Here is a 21255-nt window from a genome sequence, read left to right on the forward strand (position 1 = left end):
TCTGTTTATATAATTCTTATAAGTATTAAACAATGTAACATTATTTTATAATAATCATCATTCAAACATTTTGTTATAGTACGGGAAGTTCCTGCAATTTTCTTCTTTAGGCACGATGCCATACACCACTAGTCAATTATTTTTTTTAAATATTAATTGTATATTTCATTGCCTTCTTTGATCTTTGACCTAGAGATTTTGGCTATTTTTAGACCTTTTATTAAAAATGTAAGACTATGTTCTTGGGATATTTTTATTATTATTTTCCTTTTTTATTATAAGTCGTCTGCACCATTTTTTAGAAATCTCCAAACATAAGAACTTGTTAAATATGGTCAAGCCCTTTTTCGCCCAAATTGCCTACTTTTGGTTTTTTCATTAAAAGTACAAGGCTCCAATATTATTTGGATATTCTTAATAGTTTTCCTCTGTTTTATCAAAAGTTGTTGGCACCTTTATTTTACTTTCTAAAATATAAGAATCTGTTAAATATTTTCGGTTTTTCTTTTGTACTTTTATCACAAGTCTTTACACTTTAAAACTTTCTTCTTCAATATAAAACTTATTATTTTTTTAAATATTTAATTGTATATGTCATTGCCTTTTAGATCCTTTTTATCTAGAGATTTTGGCTACTTTTACACCTTTTATTACAAGTACAAGAATAAATACAAATAACAATTTGGTTCAAATTTTTAGACCTTTTTAAATTATAAGACTCTGAATAAGACTTGAAATATATAGAAGTTACATGTATTTATTTAAATCCCAAAAATTACTCTATACATGGTTTATACCAAAGCGTCACAGTTCTAATAATACTACATCGAAAAAAAGCCCGAATATGCATAATTAATATTTTAATATGTAATCAGAGTAAAATGACGAATGTCGAATATCGATCGGAATTAGAAACGAGAATGCTTTTCTTGTTTACTTGAGACATTTATTTTAAGACCGAAATAAACACACACCCACACTTTTAGGTTTTAGGCGACCACCAATGGGACCACACACCAATGTAAATAAATATAAATTAATATATATATATATATATATATATATATATATATTAAATTTTTCCAGGCATTCATCCAAATATTTATTGAAAAGTTAAATTTTCACAATATGTGTGCAATATGTATAATCTGTACACTAGTTGGAGAAATAATAAAAAGATTTATAAAAATATTTTTAGCAAGATTCTAACATGTGTGGAACTAATTGTGAATTTTTTGCACATTTTTATTGATTTGTAAATAATTTGGAAATACTATCTAGAGGTAAAGGATGTTTCTGTATGTTGAGTTTATTCCGTGTATTTTTTGTTCTAGAAATTGTTAAATAGGCTCCTTCGCAAATTCTCTTTTTGTATAATTTATATATATATATATATATATATATATATATATAATTATATGCAATTAGTGTAGAATATCTGATGATACTGATTCAGTACGTAAATAAAGAAATAATGAAGCGCCATGGCGCGCTCATTCATTCATTCATTCATTATGAAAAACGGAGGATTTCTCAGTATTTTTCTTCAAGGCCAATACCACACTTTTATTCATCAGGGAAAATAATCGATATGTATATGTATATTATATATATATATATATATATATATATATATATATATATATATATATATATATACTAGGTTAGTCTTTAATATGGTTTTTTAGAATTTAAAACTTAGCGACAAGTGTATCATTTTTTTAAGAATAACATTATACTTGCTTATCTATATCATAAATTAAAAAATACAACGAAAATTTGATATATTTCATAAAATAAGTATTTACTTAGGAAGAAAGTCCAAGAAAGTTTGGTTGTAGTGCGGAGTATGTTAGAGTTAATATTAAGAGCTGAAACTTCCAAAGATTTTTTTTGTCAATTTGGAAGCATTTGAGTCCTTGGGAGCAAGGAAATTCGAAAATATCCATATTAAAGACCATATAGAAAACCTGATGGTCATACTAACTAACGCCTTTCTGGATTAAATTAATATAATATACTGCTTTGTCTATAAAGTTTCTTTTTTGCTAGTTTATAATTTGCTTTTTAATTCGAAACTGAATTTGGTTATTAATAGATTTTGTTTCATGACCTAAGCTTGTTGGAAAAGTAATTATTTCTCTTGAAAGTGATCGGCTTCATTTTTCATATTTTTGTGGTTTCATTTTTCACATTTTTTACATTTTCTTCAGTTACACATGTACAATTTTTGTTGGTTTGCCAGTAGAGTTCTTTAAAGTATCTTAAATTTGTTAGATTAGATAGAGTTTCTAGTTTGCTCATCAGTAAACTTCCTCCTGCAGTTACTCACTTTGTAACTATCATGATTTTTTTGGTAATCAATAAAAATGTTGAAATATCAGGGTAATTTTTTTGCTATAGAAAAATGTCAACTAGATAATCAGGCGACCAGACAATTCATAAATAAATAAATGTCAATAAAACAATGATTGAAAAAATTTACCAATAAATTTTGGGTTGTAAAAATTTTGGCAGGCGATCGAATCAATGGCTTATATTTTTTGTAGTGTTATAATTGCAATTTTATAATTATTTTTGAAGAGAAAATAGATTTCATTGAATAATTTTATATTTATATGAAAATAATGCAGTGAACCTTATATATGAAATAAGAACAAATCTTGGTGTATAATATTTTTCACAAAATAATAATACCTCACATTATTTTATTATTTCCTTTTCGAGAATTAATTATACATCAGGTAGTTTGATTAGCATACTATTACTTTTATACAATTATAAAATCATGAATGTATATAAGTTATAATATAATATTAAATATTTTTAGCTGGTTGTATACCATTGAAAGAGCTCATTTACGGGCAAGAATAATTGTATACAGAATATAGAATACAAAGTTGCATTATTTTGGGTCGTTTTATACCTAGAAAGTCATAAAATTGCACGTGGGACGAAAAAACGACATTTATCATAAAATATTTTCACCAAATAATAATGCTTCTGCTTTCTAATTTTTTCTTCTGCTATTTCCATTCGAGAATTAATATTACATCGGATAGTTCGATTAGCATATTATTACTTTTAGACAATTATATAATTGCGTAAAAGTAAAAATTTAATACTATATATTTTTTGTTGCTGAAATACTATTGACGTCACTGATATATTTTGCAAGTGTTGTTATTTCAGGCTATGGAAAAACCAGATTATATGTATTTTGTTTTGTGTATTTTTCGGTATGTATATTCCTGATTGCCATCATTCATGGCCTAAGATTGTCGTAGTTAGAAATATGACCCCTTACTATTCGATAAATTATACATTTGAGCTATTCACACTTAAACCCAATTTCATTGTTCTGTATCTTTGAAAAAATATTTTTGTATTTTCTGGAAAAAAACGTATACCTAAAAGGTCATAAAACTGCCTGTGAGACGAGAAAGCGACAGCTTCCTTCCCAAAGCAAAAACGCAGTAACAGATTTAGAACCAGTTTAGGGAAGTCGGATATGACGAATCCTGTAAGACAATTTCACTCGGATTCACTCCGAGGGAGGAGTTGTATCTGAGTGATAACTCCGGAGTAAGTTACCCATCTCTAGTATGTACCGATACCATTTTCATCAGTGATTTTGTGGGCACGTTTTAACCAATTTTAATGAATCTATTCAAATTCGGTTCCTATTGATGGAAAGAGTTCTTTCTTTTATGTATTAGTAAAATATTAGGATCTGTAAGAAATTAGTAATGTCAGCATTAGAATTGACTTGACACTCTTGAATAAGCTTTTACTCTTATTTTAATAAAACCGAATCACTGTGATTCAGTAATTTACTCCGTCCTCCGTCTTAATTTATTTCACTTCTCCTTTAATAGTAGAAGAAATCGTCCCCGAATACAAATTGATGTTAAACAACCCCCATGAACTGCTAAAATTCTATTATTAGATCGTAGAATCAGATTGTGTTCTTTACACAAATAAATGAGGGCGTTGTAAAAGGCGAATCGCTTTAATGATGTTTGATTAATTTTTATGGCGGACACGAATTTGTAATTACCAGGACAGGGTGGGGCCCCCTTGGGGTGATATGATTCGAGCATTTATATGCTCGTCATATAAATGTAAACATGAGATATACACAAATATATTTACACATTTACATAAATTAGTTTTTCAAAAACCAGCTCAAATTTGAATAAAATTACATCCAAATAAAATGTTGCTAATTTGTAATAAATTCAAAATTTCACAAATGGTTGATGAAATTATTTTGAAATTAAGAGAACTTCATTTTATTGGTATGTCATTCATAACTATTTTGATCGCTTTATCTATATATATTTTTTTAAAATATAGATATAAATTAAATCTAGATAATCTTACATCAATAGCAATATTCATAAATATTTGTATAAATCATTTTTGAAGTTTTGAATCAATTGTTTTCAATATTCTCAAATTATCATGTTGCCGTCAATTGATAATGGAAACGTTCAAAATCAATTTCAAATCGTTGAATTGTTATTTAATACCTCAATGCAAAAATGATGTTTTGGATTCCTAAAGTGTAAATTGACACTGACAATGACACTGACACATTCGGAGTGAAGAATTGAAAAAAAATAAGCCAAAACATGATCGAGAGATGCAACCGAAACAAGTGTCGCATTTTACTGTTTGTTGGAAATTAGACAGTTAGGTGAATTTATTTACTTATTTAATAAATTTATTAATAAATCATTATCCAATTTGCTAATTTTTAACATCTCATAGAGTAAGTTACAATAATCGCAAAAAGTAGAAAATAAACATTTACGTTTTAAAGCATTCTGAACATTTTGTCATACTTAAAAAATATATGTAAATGTGTTTGGTATGTATGTATGTGCGAATACAAATTTCCGTTTATAAACTATTAATGGGAAGACGTGCTGATTAGTTTTTGGGCAGACAGGTCCAGTCGTCAAAGGAGGTACGCAACAAAAAATTTCAATTTTTGCGAGAACAGAGCGTCCGATTTGAATGATTCAAAAAATATGTTAATGAGAGATGGACTAATAGACAGACAGATTGAAAAGGTAGACAGGTTGATATAATGACAGATAAACTGACAGATTGATAGATAGACAGGTAGACAAAACGACAGACCGATCGAAAGCAAGACAGGAAGTCAGGTAGATAAATGACAGATAGACAGGTTGACATGTTGACAGACAGGCAGATTGACAGGTTGACAGGTTGACAGGTAGATAAGTTCCATTTACCAAATTACCATTTTCAAAATTTTTGTCAGTCTGTTTATTTGGTTTTTTTTTCCGAACGTCTGTACCGGTTTTGACGAAACTTTTTGAGAGGTAGCTGATGTAATTGGGTTTACCTTGGGCTACTTTTATTTTAGCAAAAAAATATTTTAACTTAATTTACTTGCTAGTAGAATACATTTGTTTTATTTTGAAGAGCTCGTCAGTAAAGTTCCCTTCTTATCTTCTTCGTTACCATTTAATTTTCTCGTTTGTAGAACCAAATTTTTTTTATTTAATATTGAAACTCACCGGACAATTCTGCCTCATAAAATAGCGTTGCTACGACAATGTCTATGGTTTTGCTGTGCAATCAGGCGCATTTTACATATAAACAAGCAAGAAATAATGTTGTGATAAAAACTTTGATGATGCAGTTACCATAAGATTCTTCTATGCTTTATTTGTTTATAAGTAAAATACGCCTGATCCCACAGTAAATACAAAGATATTGTCTCATATTCATTATAAAATTATATATAATTTTTTAGTTAAATGTAAAATTAGAATTTAAATGTAGGAAACTTTGTATAAGGCTAGTTTGTAAATAAGAGGCCAAATAAAATAAATAAAAGAAAAATGTCTCATATTCACTAACAAAAAAAAGCATAAGATAGCATGAAAACGCTATTTTACGTGGCAGAATTGATCTCATCATCAGCTCGATGCCTCTTCTGCAATAAAAAAACTAAATAAATAAAATAATTTTATAACAATTTTATACAATCTCTAAGAGAGTCCTCTTTTTTATTTTATGCTCGTCAGTAGAGTTTTTTTTCTCTTCCATAAAAAAATTAAATTCTGCTTGATCGACAGTATCTATCATTCTTTTTTATTTTACTCCATATACTGTTTGCTCGTCGGTAGAGTCATATTTATATTTTGATAATAAATTCGCTCGTTAGTAGAATTATTTTTTCATCTTTAAAGTCCATAAAAGGTGCTTTAAAGGCTTCATAAAAACGCTTTTTTGAGAAATTTTTAGGGAAGCAAATAATTATTTAGTTGAAACGAAACTTTCAGGTTTTATTGTTCAGTTTTTACTGAAAAAAATCGATATATTTTAAGCCCCTAAAGCAGGCTCCCACCTTTAATATGCTTTTTAGTATGGTAGTGGTATACGTTTGCAGGTTTGCAGGTCCAGCTAGTATATATATATCATAATTTTATTTTTATTAGTTCAGAGAAAACATCAATATAGGGTTCTATACTTAAAGAAAAAATCAATACAAATCAAATTTTTACTGGTTACTATATAATTTTGAGGTTATTATAATAGAAATTATTTTTATATTCAAGACAGATACTACAACTGTTCAAAGAATGAGCGAAAAACTAAAAAAAAAACAAGCAATCAATGATTACTCTGATACGTACCTTGGCTATCACTAATTTTAACCAGGGATTCGGATACGAGAAATACTTTATCACAAAATCTGTCATCTCCAAAATTCTACATTTACATTTTTTGTCACTCTCTTATCTTTTGTCTACATTTTTGGTCCTGCGCCTTTGCATCATGTTTATTTATTTTATTTTATTCCTCATTTAATTCTTATAATTCATTTCTTTCCTCAGATGATGACGCAACGAGCGCCAACCCCTCCTGCGGCGCCCCATTGGCGTCCACCGACGACTTGGCAACCTCGACCGGCGACTCCAACGTCGTCGGCGAGAAGAGGGTCATCTTCGTCAATCGGCCGCAGCCGAACAAGTTCTGCAACAATCATATCTCTACGGCCAAATATAGGTAATAGACGACACATCATTAATAGTATAACGACTTTTGTGCCATTTGGAAGTTAGATTTTGGTACCTGAGATTTCACCCTATGCTACTACATATTTAACTTAAGGGGCACACCTAGTGTGACAACCTAAACAAAGTTTATTTTTCGAATTCAAAAATAAAAAAAAACTAGTGAATCCATCTATTTAAAACTTTGAAGGTATATTTATACATGTTTTGTGAATACACAGTAAAATTTTTTAAATAAAATATTAAATATTTTTGAAATGACACGCGATCTCCGGCGGCTCCAAAAAAAGGTCCTCCACTGCTCGAGTTATTGTAGCCTTCTCCGTTGAAAAAAAAATTATCGTTAAACTAGAACATATTGTCTGTACGATGACCCTCGGGCGAACAAGAAAATAAAAAATTGACAAAATGGCAGCATTTTGATAAAAAACGTTAAATTTTTCCCAAAATTTGGTCGCCTTTGGCCTGCCAAAATTCGATTTTTGATCAGATAAAAAAACTGGAGGGTCATCGTATGGAGAACTATATTGAGGAGATGCAAAAAAAAATGATAGCGATCGGATCATTTATCTCCGAGTAATCACTGCAGCAAATTCGAAAAAGCTGTTTCGAGAAAAACGAGTTTGAAGATAAAATGATCGTTATACTATATACTATTAGTGCAGTAAACGGAGCGTTTTGGGTCTGATTTTTTTTACAGTGCTCCGAATTGCATGAAACTTTGGAATTAGGTTTATCTTACCCTCAAGTTCAAAAGTGAATACTATTCGGGTTCCGCCAGCACACCCCGGGGGGATGACACCCTTTCAACAATAACGTCGGAAATCGATAAAAGAACAAATTACGAGGTCTGTTCAAAAAGTACCCGGAATTTTCGTTTTTTCAAAAAATATTTATTTATTCGTCTACATTAATGTGGTCCCCTTCAAAGTAGTCCCCCCCAGATATAATACACTTATGCCAGCGTTTTTTCCAATTTTCGAAGCACCCTTGATATTCACTTTTTGATATGTCCTTGAGCACTCTCGGCGATTTTCTTCAATCGAGGAAAACCGCCGTCCTTTCATGGGTCTCTTCAACTTTGGGAATAGGAAAAAGTCACACGGAGCCATATCTGGTGAATTTTTGCACTTTGCAACACTTTATTTCATTTTTTACGCAAAATTTAATACAAATTCTTTGACTTTTCAATTCTTCCATTGTAAAAATCGCCGAGCTCAGAAAAACACGTCGAACCTTAGCGACTACCACAGACAAAGTAAACAGTGAATATAGCTGAAAATTTCATCATACTTTAGGGGCATGTATACCAACACAATAAAAAAAAAATTTGACAATCAGACACTCCAGACCCGCGAAATTTAATTATTAGTAATTCCGGGTACTTTTTGAACACACCTCGTATAAGAAAAAAATGTCTCTTATAGTTTTTCAAAAAAACTTATATTTTTCAAGTTACTGGCCACTAAAAATGCATATATTTGGTCGTTTTCCTTGGTTTTTTTTGCAAATATCTCCGAACAAAATAATGTCAATAAAAATCTTAATAAATCAGTGTTTTATTAAGTGTTTTAGGAATAATAGTATGCAAGATTTGAAAGAGCCACAAAATTTTGTGTTATTATGTTGATCATGAAATGTAAATATCTTCATCGTACAGAATTTTGGCAGGCGATTTATTCTTATAGTAAAGCATCTTATGGCTGAAAGTTTTACGTGTTAAATAAATTAATATAGTTTTCGATCACTATAGTAAATGAAAGTTTAATAATTGCATAAACAAGAACAACAAATACACGACTTTAGAGAAAATTATACTGGTTACTAGTGTTATATTAACTGTTTTTATTTAAGGGTAGTTTTAAGAGTTGAACAAACTATGGATATAGTAATTATTTTCGAGAAATTGAAATAACATTCATATCATTTCTTCTTTCTATAATTTTCTTTCAATTTCAAAATAATTTTTTCGAACAATTTTTCATCAACGGGTTGTTTTTAAAAATCTAAAAAGGGTTAAAAATTTGATAATCAAGATAGAAAACATAAAATATTATTTACTTTATATGTAATTCTTATTATATCATACCGAAATTTATTTTTAAGTGTTTTTTTTTTTCAATTTAGAGGTTGTTTGAAGGGTTTTAGAGTTTTTAATAATTTCAATGGTTTTAGGGCTTGAAAATGATTTTATTGCAAAGTAAATGTATTAAAAAGTACTTTTTAATTGCATCCTTTAATATTAAAAACGTTTTCTAGTTATAAAACGGCTCAATGTCCACTTATTTATTAAGGGGTCGTAACCCGCCGGAGTCCGAATTGTTTTCACTTTTGAACTTGAGGTTAAGTTAAAACCTAATTCTAAAATTTCATGCAATTCGAAGCACAGTAAAAAAATTCAGAGGTTATACCCTTTTTTCCTCTCCGTTTACTGCACTAAACAATTGTATCCAAAAATTAGAACATAAGTGTGGTTATATAATTAAATTGTTGTTATTTTTTCTAGCACTTTAAGTTTTGTACCATGTTTCCTCTTCGAGCAATTCAGAAGATACTCGAACTGTTTTTTCCTCCTGATCGCCCTGCTGCAGCAGATTCCTGATGTGTCTCCTACAGGACGATATACGACGCTGGTGCCCTTGCTTTTTATATTGGCAGTCAGTGCTCTGAAGGAGATTGTAGAAGATTTTGTAAGTTAATATAGATTTTTATTATAAATTTATTTTATTTATTTATTTTTTTCTTTTTTGTTGCAGAAGAGGCATCGAGCTGATGATGAGATTAATCATCGTTGTGTGGAAGTTCTAAGGAATTCGAAATGGGAGAGTATCAAGTGGTTGAAGCTGTCTGTTGGTGATATTGTTAAAGTTACCAATAATCATTTTTTTCCTGCTGATCTGCTGTTATTGGCATCCAGGTTTGTAAAACACACATTATATTGCTTTTGATGAAGCTATAATTTGTCTGAGACTGTTGGAGAATATCTTAAACTGTTATAGATTATTTGAGTATTGCAGATTTTTTGATAGGTTTGTAGAACTGTGAGGATTGTAAATCGTCTGTGACTGTTGTAGATTGTCTGAGACTGTTGTAGATTGTCTGAGACTGTTGTAGATCCCTAGAGACTGTTGCAGATTGTCTGAGACTGTTGCAGATGGACCAAGACTGTTGTAGGTTTCCAGAGTCTATTGTAGATCGTCTGAGACTGTTGTAGATCATCTGAGACTGTTGTAGATCATCTGAGACTGTTGTAGATGGACCAAGACTGTTTTAGATTTCCAAGATTGTAGGTTGTCTTGAGAGGTTTGTAGATTGTCTGAGACTGCTGAAGATCGTCTGAGACTTTTGCAGATTACTAGAGACTATTGTTGATTATCTGCGTGTTGTAGGTGGTTTGAGACTGTTGTAGCTTGCCAGAGACTATTGTAGATCATGCCAGAGACTGTTGCAAACTGCCAGAGACTTGTAGATCGTTGTAGATCATCTGAGACTGTTGTAGATCGTCTGAGACTGTTGTATATCATCTGAGACTGTTGTAGATCGTCTGAGACAGTTGTATATCATCTGAGACTGTTGTAGATCCCCAGAGGCTATTGCAAACTGCCAGAGGCTGTTGCAAACTGCCAGAGACTGTTGCAAACTGCCAGAGACTGTTGCAAACTGCCAGAGACTGTTGTAGATCTTCTGACATTCTCGTAGATCATCCGAGACTGTTGTATATCATCTGAGACTGTTGTAGATCCCCAGAGGCTATTGCAAACTGCCAGAGGCTGTTGCAAACTGCCAGAGACTGTTGCAACCTGCCAGAGACTGTTGTAGATCATCTGACATTCTCGTAGATCATCTGAGACTGTTGTAGATCCCTAAAAACTGTTGCAAACTGCCAGAGACTGTTGCAAACTGCCAGAGACTGTTGTAGATCATCTGACATTCTCGTAGATCATCTGAGACTGTTGTAGATCCCCAAAAACTGTTGCAAACTGCCAGAGACTGTTGTAGATCATCTGAGATTCTCGTAGATCATTTTAGATCGTCTGAGACTTTTGTAGATCATCTGAGACTGTTGTAAATCATCTGAGATTATCGTAGATCATCTGAGACTGTTGCAGATTGTCTGAAACTGCAGTAGATTGTCTGAAACTGCAGTAGATTCTCAGAAACTGTTGTAAATCGTCAGAAACTGCAGTAGATCCTCAGAAACTGTTGTAGATCATCTAGATTCTAGACTATTACAGTTTGCCAGAGACTGTTGTAGATCCCTAGAGACTATTGTAGATTGCCTGGGACTGTTGCAGATCGTCTGAGACTACTGTGTATGTTGCACATTACGAGTTGAATAACTCGGAAATCAATCAATATTTTAGACTCTTTCTTACCTTGAATGACCTTTCTTACCTAATCTTTTTTACCTTTTAGTGAGCCCCAAGGCATGTCATTCATCGAGACCGCCAATCTGGACGGCGAGACAAATCTAAAAATCCGTCAAGCAGTTCCCAGAACCGCCAGCATACAGAATGCAACAGAACTGGGAGAATTGACCGCCACTTTGGAATGTGAACCACCAAACAGACTTTTGTACGAATTCGCTGGCGTCTTAAAACCTCACGGGGAACAGTAAGTCTGGTAAACATTAACCACCAATTTATTTAGAGATGTATATAATTTTTTTCCCCCAGGGCTATAGCTTTGGGTCCTGATCAACTCCTACTCCGTGGAGCAATGTTGAGGAACACAAGTTGGGCTTTCGGAGTAGTAGTTTATACTGGACACGATACTAAGTTGATGCAAAACTCGACATCAGCTCCTTTGAAGAGATCAACTGTTGATAAATTAACCAACACGCAGATTTTAATGTTATTCTTTATTTTGTGCGTACTTTGTTTGCTGTCGGCGATTTTTAATGAACTTTGGACGCAGAAAAGGGCGCAGAGCGACTGGTACATCGGATTGACGAGTAAGTAAAATAACTAGTGGGGCCCATGGCATCGTGCCTTAAAGGGGTATTCTAGTGTAGAAATTCAAAAAAATCGATTTTTTTGATTTCATATCTTCAAAGTTTAACTATCTAAGAATATGGGTACGAGAAGGTTTTTGAAAATTTGAATTATTTTCGGAGATATAGGCATTTTACGGACTGGGTCTCCAAACTGGTTTGGCTTCACGCAAAACTTTAAATGCTTTTTTATCAGAACAGACTTTTTCAGTACTGTTGACACGATTTCTCGAGTTCTACTCGACCGATTCACTTGAAATGTTCAGAGAGTCTTGTTTATAGACCTATCTATAGCCCGAACTGGGAGGATTATCACCAAATTCCAATTTTTACTATTTTTATAAAATTCGAGAAACTCAAAAAAAAAAACACTAAAAAAACGCTTTTTTTTCAAACAGTCGCCAATTTGTAAAAAATATTTTTTTTTACTCATCGCTAGGGCGATTGCGACATCATTGTAGATCAATAATCTTTTTATTCTTTTATTTCGGATGGCTAGGAGGGCTGAAATCATGTCAAGACTGAGGTGCCAATTTTTTGAGACCACCGACTTCATCAGCTGACAGTTTTTGCAATTTTCAACTTTTTTAATTTTTAATTTTTGTATTGTATTTTAATAATATTAATAAACAAGTGATAAAAAATGAATAGTAAGAACATACATCGCTTTCTTTTACGACACTTTAAAAATGACCTAAAATTCATCGATCTACACTAGAATACCCCCTTAAGGCAAATTGCTGGAACTTTCCGTACCGTAATTAAACATTCGAGGAATGAAAATAATCAATAGTTGTTTTGAATAATTTCAAATAGATTATTTATTATAAATACATACTGTAAATTTATAAGTGCTTTTTAAATTGGGCGACGAGCGTATTTTTATAAACAACTTATGTGTACGTTTACAAGAATCCATTTTTTTTAATTTTTCCTTTTTTGATAATTTAGAAATTTTTTTAGAAGTTTGAAATTTTTGGGAATTTGAAAAAAAAAGTTTTTTTTAAATATTTTGAGAATTTGGAAATTTTTGAAAATATTCGATTTTTTTTTAATGTTCGAAATATTCTCAAATTTTTGTAAAAGATCAATTTTTAACTTTCCGTAGGTCAAGTTATAGTAATCGACAAAAATCGAAATGATAATGTTTATATATCTTTACGTTTCAAAACCTTCTGAACATTTTGGCATACCTTTGAAAAAATGGATGTTTATGTGTATGTGTATGTGGATACAAATTTTCGTCGACGATTTCGGGAACACCGATCAACCGATTTGAATAATTCAAAAAACATTCGATTAGTATTGATAAGGAGACGTGCTGATTAGTTTTTGGCTAAGGCAGGTCTAGCCGTTCCGAAGATATGGGAAAAAAAGTGCCAAAAACGGTAACTCAGTTTTTAAGAGAACGGAGCGTCCGATTTGAATAATTCAAAAAACGTTTTACTTGTATCAACAAGATGAACTGATCAAATGTTCATGAAGGCAGGTCTAGCGGTTTCGGAGATCTAACGAAAAAAGTAAAAACTAGCTGTAAGTGGAATTCTGTCTTGAGGCAATTATGGCATCGTGCCTGAAGGCAAATTGCTGGAACTTCCCGTACCGTAACGAAATGTTCGTGGAATATTGAATGTTTTCAAATAGATTATTCTAAATATTGTAACATTGTCTTAATTATATAAACTGTATTGCAGAGTTAAATTATTTGTAAAGTATATTAGAACTATAGTCACAATTAAAAATAAAATGAAATATTTTCGATATACAAAAACTAAAAAAAAAAAAAAAAAAAAATTGGAACAAAATTTTTTCTTCCAAAATCAATTATTTTGTTAAGACAAGCAGAAAGTTCTTCGAATCAATTCAATCGGACGCTTAGTTCTCCTCAAAAATTGCCATTTTTTACATATTTAGCTCCGTATCTTCAAAATGGCTGGGCCTGCCTTTGCCGAAAACTAATAAACACTTCTCGCAATCATTACTAATTGAATGTTTTTTAGATCATTCAAATCGGATACTCCGTTCTCTCAAAAATACGATTTCTATTTTCTGCACTCTTTGCTCCGTATCTCCGAAACGGCTGGACCTGCCTTTACCAAAAACTAATCAGCTCTTTTCCCTATCAATAGGAATCGAATGTTTTTTGAACCATTCAAATCGGTTGATCCGTACGCCCGAAAACGTGGACGAAAATTTGTATCTATACATACATACACACACACACACACACACACATCCATTTTTTCTGAGGTATGCCAAAACGTTCAGAAAGCTTCAAAACGTCGAGAAATGTAAAAATTTTCAATTCCGATTTTCGGCCCATTACAATAACACCCTACGGGAAGTTAAAAATGCCATTTGGCGGTCAAAAATGATCATTAGACTTATACACATCAAATTATCAGATGTTTTATAGAGATTTTAACAATAAGTATAAATTTTGTTTACATTCCTATGGGTTCCGTACCAATGTTTAACAGTTAGACGGCGGCGCGGCGCTTACGCGCTTCGATATTTTTTCTCTATTCAGTTGAAGCAGTACGATTGCTTTGGAAAAAAGTTCAAAATTTCCAAAATATGTCAAAATAAAGATTTTTTTAAAAAAAAAAAGGTAATTTTTTGTCAAATTTGTAGTTTCTTAAAAATCTAATTTTTTCAGAGTAAATTTCTTCCAAAAATTTTAATCTTTTTTTAAAAAAAATTTTATACGGGAAGGTCCAGCAATTTGCCCTAAGGCACGATGCCATGCGCCCCACTAATCGATTTTTTTTGCGATTACTATAACTTGTCCTACGGGAAGTTAAAAATGATAATTTTGGTGAATTGTAATTGATGGCTTTCATTTTATTTGTTTTAGATATAACAACTGTCAACTTAGGCTACAACTTGTTGACCTTCATCATCTTGTACAACAATCTCATTCCCATATCTTTGCAAGTGACTTTAGAAGTGGTCAGATTTATGCAGGTAACGCATTTTATTTACCCAATACAATAAACCCTTAATTTTATCCATATTTATTTTTCCCAGGCGATTTTTATAAACATGGACGTCCTAATGTATCATTCAGAGTCCGATACACCAGCCATGGCCAGGACTTCAAATCTAAACGAGGAATTGGGGATGGTTAAATACGTTTTCAGTGATAAAACAGGAACTTTGACCAGGAATGTTATGAAGTTGTCCAAGTGTTCCATTGGTGGTATTATTTATTCTTGCCCTGATTGTCCTGAAGGCAGCTTTAGGGATAGTCCGGTTGATGGACTTGATATTGAGGATGCTCAGAAAAGTGATCTGGTTCAGGTAACAAAAATAAATATTTTGGGATTGGAATTTCGTATAATTCTTGTTATTTTTTTTTCAGAATTTACTCAACAATCATCCAACAGTCGACTTGCTTAAAGAATTTATGAGTTTGCTATCGGTTTGCCATACAGTGATACCTGAAAAGAGCGAGGATGGTAAAATACATTATCACGCATCATCACCAGGTAATAAATAAATAAACTAGTGGTGTATGGCATCGTGCCTTAAAGCAAATTGCTGGTACTTCCCGTACCGTAATGAAATATTCGAGAAATTTTAAACGTTTTCAAATATATTTTTACAAGTACTGTAACTTTCATTATTTTACGTGAGTATACTTGGCACCGCGACGGTGGAAATTGGCAAAACTGATACCACCTGATTTTTTGACAATTTTTTTGCTGTCGATTGGTGCAAACTAAAATTTTTTTGCTCTTTCCGTTCTCGAGATAAATGGGTGGGACCAAATTCGGTGCTAACTATATATATAGTCAGCACCGACCCCCTCTAAAAATGCAAAAAAAATAAAATTTCTTTTGACTATCGTTATCAGTGTTTTTTTTTGCTGTCGAATGGTGCAATTATTTTTTGGAAAAGTTTTCCTCATCATAGATTTTCACGCATAGGAAAATTCCCAAATTTGCCAATTTAAAAAAATCGACAATTTTGAAAATGCCCAATTTTTTTGCTCGCTCACTTAAATATATAACAAAAAATAAAATTTCTGTGATTCGGAATCTGTGATTTTTTTGCTCTGCGATACAAAAAAGAAAAATTCAAAAAAATAAGTTTTTATTTTGATTTTTTCGTAGTTTTACAAATTATTATTATAACATTATTACAAATACTGCAACTTTCATTATTTTTGCTATCTTGTTATATCTCAAATGTAAATCATAAATCACTTTATCTCCAGAACATTAACAATCGTCATTTCATTTCGAATTCAATTTCAAAAAAAAAAAAATAGTTGCCTAGTTTGCACAAAATTGAAAAAGTGATCCCGTATAGTCACAGTCTAAACGCATTTGCAAATAATTCTGTGCGACATTTTCACTTGTACTGTGCTTAGCTTGGCGGCATTTTCACATTTTTCAATAGTTTTCGTTTTCACAAAATTGGAAAAGTGCTCCCGTATAGTCACCGTCTAAACACATTTAGCAAATAATTCTGTGCGACATTTTCACTTGTACTGTGCTTAGCTTGGCGGCATTTTCACATTTTTCAATAGTTTTCGTTTTCACAAAATTGAAAAAGTGCTCCCATATAGTCACCGTCTAAACGCATTTGCAAATAATTCTGTGCGACATTTTCACTTATACTGTGCTTAGCTTGGCGGCATTTTCACATTTTTCAAATAGTTTTCACAAAATTCGAAAAGTGTTGCGGACATAAACAGTCTAAACGCACTTGGGTAAACATTTGTACCAGAGTGGCGCTTAGACTGTGCTTAGCTTGGGAATTTTTTGAATTGTTAATCCAAAATTACAAAAACATTTTATGGAAAATAAAAAAAGATGTAATAATTTTTTTATCCTCAAAAGCAATGGTTTTGTCAATGCAAGCAGAAAGTTTTTTAGATCATTCAAATCGGACGCATAGTTCACTCAAAAACTGCCATTTTTTGCACATTTAGCTCTGTATCTTCGAAATGGCGGGACCTGCCTTTGCCAAAAACTAATTACCTCTTCTCCCAATCATTACAAATTGAATGTTTTTTAGATCATTCAAATTTGATACTCCGTTCTCTCAAAAACTCGATTTGTATTGTCTGCACCCTTTGCTCCGTATCTCCGTAACAGCTGGACCTGTCTTTGCCAAAATCTAATCAGCACATCTTGCTATCAATAGGGATCGAATGTTCTTTAAACCATTCAAATTGGTTGATCCGTGCTCCCGAAATCGTCGACAGAAAAATTTGTACCCGCGGTACCCGCACACACACACATCCATTTTTTCTGAGGTATGCCAAAATGTTCAGAAACCTTCAAAACGTCGAGAAATGCAAACATTCATTTTTAATTTTCGGCCCATTGCTATAACTACCCTACGGGAAGTTAATAAATGAATTAAAATTCTGTATCAGCGACTTATTTAATAATTTTGTTTAGATGAAAGAGCTCTGGTAAGTGGTGCAAAGAAATACGGTTATTCATTTGAAACCAGGACACCACATCACGTAGAAGTCAACGCTTTGGGTGAAATTTTAAAATTTGAAATCTTGAATGTTCTCGAGTTTACTTCAACCAGGAAAAGAATGTCTGTTGTTGTTAGAACACCACAGGGTAAGTTTATCAATACTACTAGTTTTAGACTACCAATTTTAGTTTATCATACCTAGTTTTTAATAATATTTCTTATGTTTATCTTTAGGCCAAATTAAATTATATTGCAAAGGAGCAGATACTGTGATATATGAAAGGTTAGCCAAAGAGGACACGAAATATAGAGAAGTCACTCTGAAACATTTGGACGAATTTGCTCGAGAAGGCCTGAGAACGTTGTGTTGTGCTGTTGCTGATGTTAATCATGAATTTTATGAGGTAATTTATATATATTTATATACTAGATGACCCGACATACGTTGTTCTGCACCCATGTCTACAATTTTTTAATATAATATACTAATATTTACCGTTTACCTAAAATTTTTTTTTTTCAAAATCATTCTTCACGCCAAAATGCATATACATTTATAATATGAACGATGTTAAATGTAGAACTGCTTTAAATAAAATGATGAGTCTCAATTCCCACACTATATTGGAAATTGAAGTCTTTTAAACGGTACAACATAATCATAACATAACACTGGTACTTTATGTTGGATTAAATTAATTTAATTTTTTATTATTTAAGATATCCAAAATTGCATCTTAAACTTCTCCTAATCGATATCGTGAGGGCCGAAATGTATGTTTTCATCTTTACTTTCCCATTTGTTGTAATAGAGTGAAATTTTTACGAATTTCAAAAATATTGTGGAAAGATTAGTAAAAGATGCAAAGAAATTATATATTGAAAAAAAATCTATATTAAACATTTAATATCCGAATCTTGTGTTGGCGCCCCCTAAGGCGTGCACTCGTATTTTTCGCATGCATCGCATTAAAAGTAGGACCGGCGCTGATTAATACTTAACAATAATAACTCAAAACGTCTGGACCAATTTGGCCAATTCTTTTTTGAAAATGTTCGTTGAAGTCCAAGGATAGTTCTTACGGCGAGAAAAAATCAAAAACCCTAAAAACAGTCCATTTTTTCACATACAAAACGTTTTCTAACTAAAACGTAGAATCAATTTGAGCTTTATTACTATTATATAAAGTTCATATTAAATTACAAGTAAGAGTATACACTTACTGTATACTCCTCCTGAACTATTATTCGGATTTTGATAAATCTTTCTGAAGTTTGTTATGGGATTTTTCTAGATTTTTTTGAATTATAAAAATATAGTTAGATTGTAGAAATAAATGGAATAAATTATAAAAAACCGCTTATCATTCAATGACATAGAAAATATTTGAGGCATTGTTTGGCATTGGAAAGACTGTCATTTGTCATTACCTTTAAAACAGTATATTACAAGTTCTGATGAAGTCAAAATTAAAAGAGTTGTAATCCAATTAATGCCGGGGGTGGTGAAGGAGTGCAAATTGTTTTCACTTCTGAACTTAAGATTAATATTAGCCTATTTCCAAAATATCATGCAAATTGGAGCACAGTAAAATAAAATCACAGAGCACACGCTTTTTCCTCTTTATTTACTGATTTTGTTGATCGTAGATTGAATAGAGCACATGAGAATAGGATTTGTCAAATTAATTCACTTCAAATATGAACTTAAGTAATAATGTATATTGAATTATTATTGAGAAAAATTTAATTTAGATATTAAAATTCCTAAAAGACATTTAAAATATAGGCAACATTATTGAAGTAATTATTTTGGGTAGAAAAATTCAAGGTGATATTGTACCTTTATAGCAAATGCTATATATTAATTCTTTCTGAATTTGTTATACCTTTTAAAAGATTTCAATTTCTAATACGTATATCTTATGCTATAAATCACAAAGGCAGGCGATTTTTCGTGTGATAAATTTGGAAAATCAATGTTTTAGTCGTGAATAAACAAAAAATCATTCATTTATACATCCACATCTACAGGTATGACTAAAATTATTGTATAACCCTTGGCATTAAAATAAATTGAGCTATTGGAAATAAATTTGTTCTATAAATTGCAGTGTATAATTTTTGATATACAATTTTATTGAATATATTTCAATATTTGTTAAAGGGATAATTAAAGTGTTAACGGTGGGAATTGAAAATCTTCATTTTATTTGAAACAGTTCTACATTTAATATCACTCATATATTGGTGTAAATAGTTTTTCGAAAAAAAATAATTATTATTTTTAACTGAACGGTAAATATTAGTATAGGATTTGAAAAAAATGTAGATATGGGTACAGAACAACGTCTGTCGGGTCCTCTAGTATATATATATATACAGGGCCGGTCCTGGGTTCCTCAGGGCCCGCATGCAATTTTTTTTCTAGCGCCCCCCCCCCCCCCTTTCTTATTATTTTAACTGTTTTAACAGTTTATCATTGAAATTCTAATTCTAATTCTAAGATTTACGTTATATTTTTAAATACTTTTTAATAACTCTGGCTTTAGTACACAAAAAATTAGATTTATAATATAAAAGCACATTGATTTTAAATTTATTTAGAATATTGTGGCGATTCTTCATAATCACTACATTACATACATTTCAGTATGTTTATTATTGCTTGAAATAATATTTTTGAAAAATTTTACTTATTTATTTTGGAGATTTTATGCGATTTATTCTATTAAACAAATCATGGAAAGTAAAAAAAATCTAGCCTTATTAGTCGGATTATTTTATTTTGTTTTTTTATTATTTTCCAAAATTGCATCTTCAATATTGCTAAAAAATTAGTGAAAAATGCGAAGAAATTATATGTTTCTTAAATTATATTAAAAAAAAACCTATATAGAAATTTTCATTTCTGAATCTCGTTTTGGCGCCCCCTAAGGCGTGCGCCCGCATTTTTTGCATGCATCGCAATCAAGGTAGGACCTGTATATATATATATATATATATATATATATATATATATATTTTAATAAAATTATTTTACCAGGAATGGAAACACATATACCACAAAGCAGCTACCAGTTTACAAGATCGTGAATTGAAAATCGAAGAAGCAGCTAATCTGATAGAAACTAATTTAAGACTTTTAGGAGCTAGTGCTATCGAAGACAAACTACAAGTAAATATTTATTTATTTATTTATTTATTTATTTATTCCTAAGCAAGCCGTAATCAATAATAATAGATATTATTTCAGGCTCTTGTCAAGAATATATAATACTTTTGCCAACTCAGCCATCTTATAACATTCACTATTATAATTGTGAATTATTTATCATTATTATTATTTTTAGGAAGGTGTACCCGAGACAATAGCAGCCTTGATTAAAGCAGACATTGCTGTCTGGATCTTAACCGGAGACAAACAGGAAACTGCTATAAATATTGGATACTCTTGTCGTCTCATAGTGCATGGGATGCCTTTGATAGTCCTAAACGAAGACAGTTTGGATGTAAACATTTACACACCTTTTATTACATTTATATTACAATTATCTACAATATTATTTTTTTTTCAGAGCACCAGAGACACGATATCCGACACAATGCTGATTTCGGGGAGCAACTTGGTAAACAGAACGAGGTAGCCCTAGTCGTAGATGGTAAAACTTTGAAATACGCCTTGGCTTGTGATCTCAGAAGGACTTTGTGGATCTTTGCACTTCTTGCAAGGTTGTCATATGCTGTAGGGTCTCA

General features: G+C 31.4%; 1 pseudogene; it reads left to right on the top strand.

Moving 5' to 3' along the window:
• The first annotated feature begins 5185 nt into the window (after positions 1-5185).
• Positions 5186-21255, top strand: part of LOC113364257 — a 17776-nt pseudogene continuing 1706 nt past the window's right edge.

This window comes from Ctenocephalides felis, unplaced genomic scaffold, assembly GCF_003426905.1.
Source record: "Ctenocephalides felis isolate EL2017-DRISC unplaced genomic scaffold, ASM342690v1 CF-g0.4_SCAFFOLD_00845, whole genome shotgun sequence".
NCBI classification, from domain to species: Eukaryota; Metazoa; Arthropoda; class Insecta; order Siphonaptera; family Pulicidae; genus Ctenocephalides; species Ctenocephalides felis.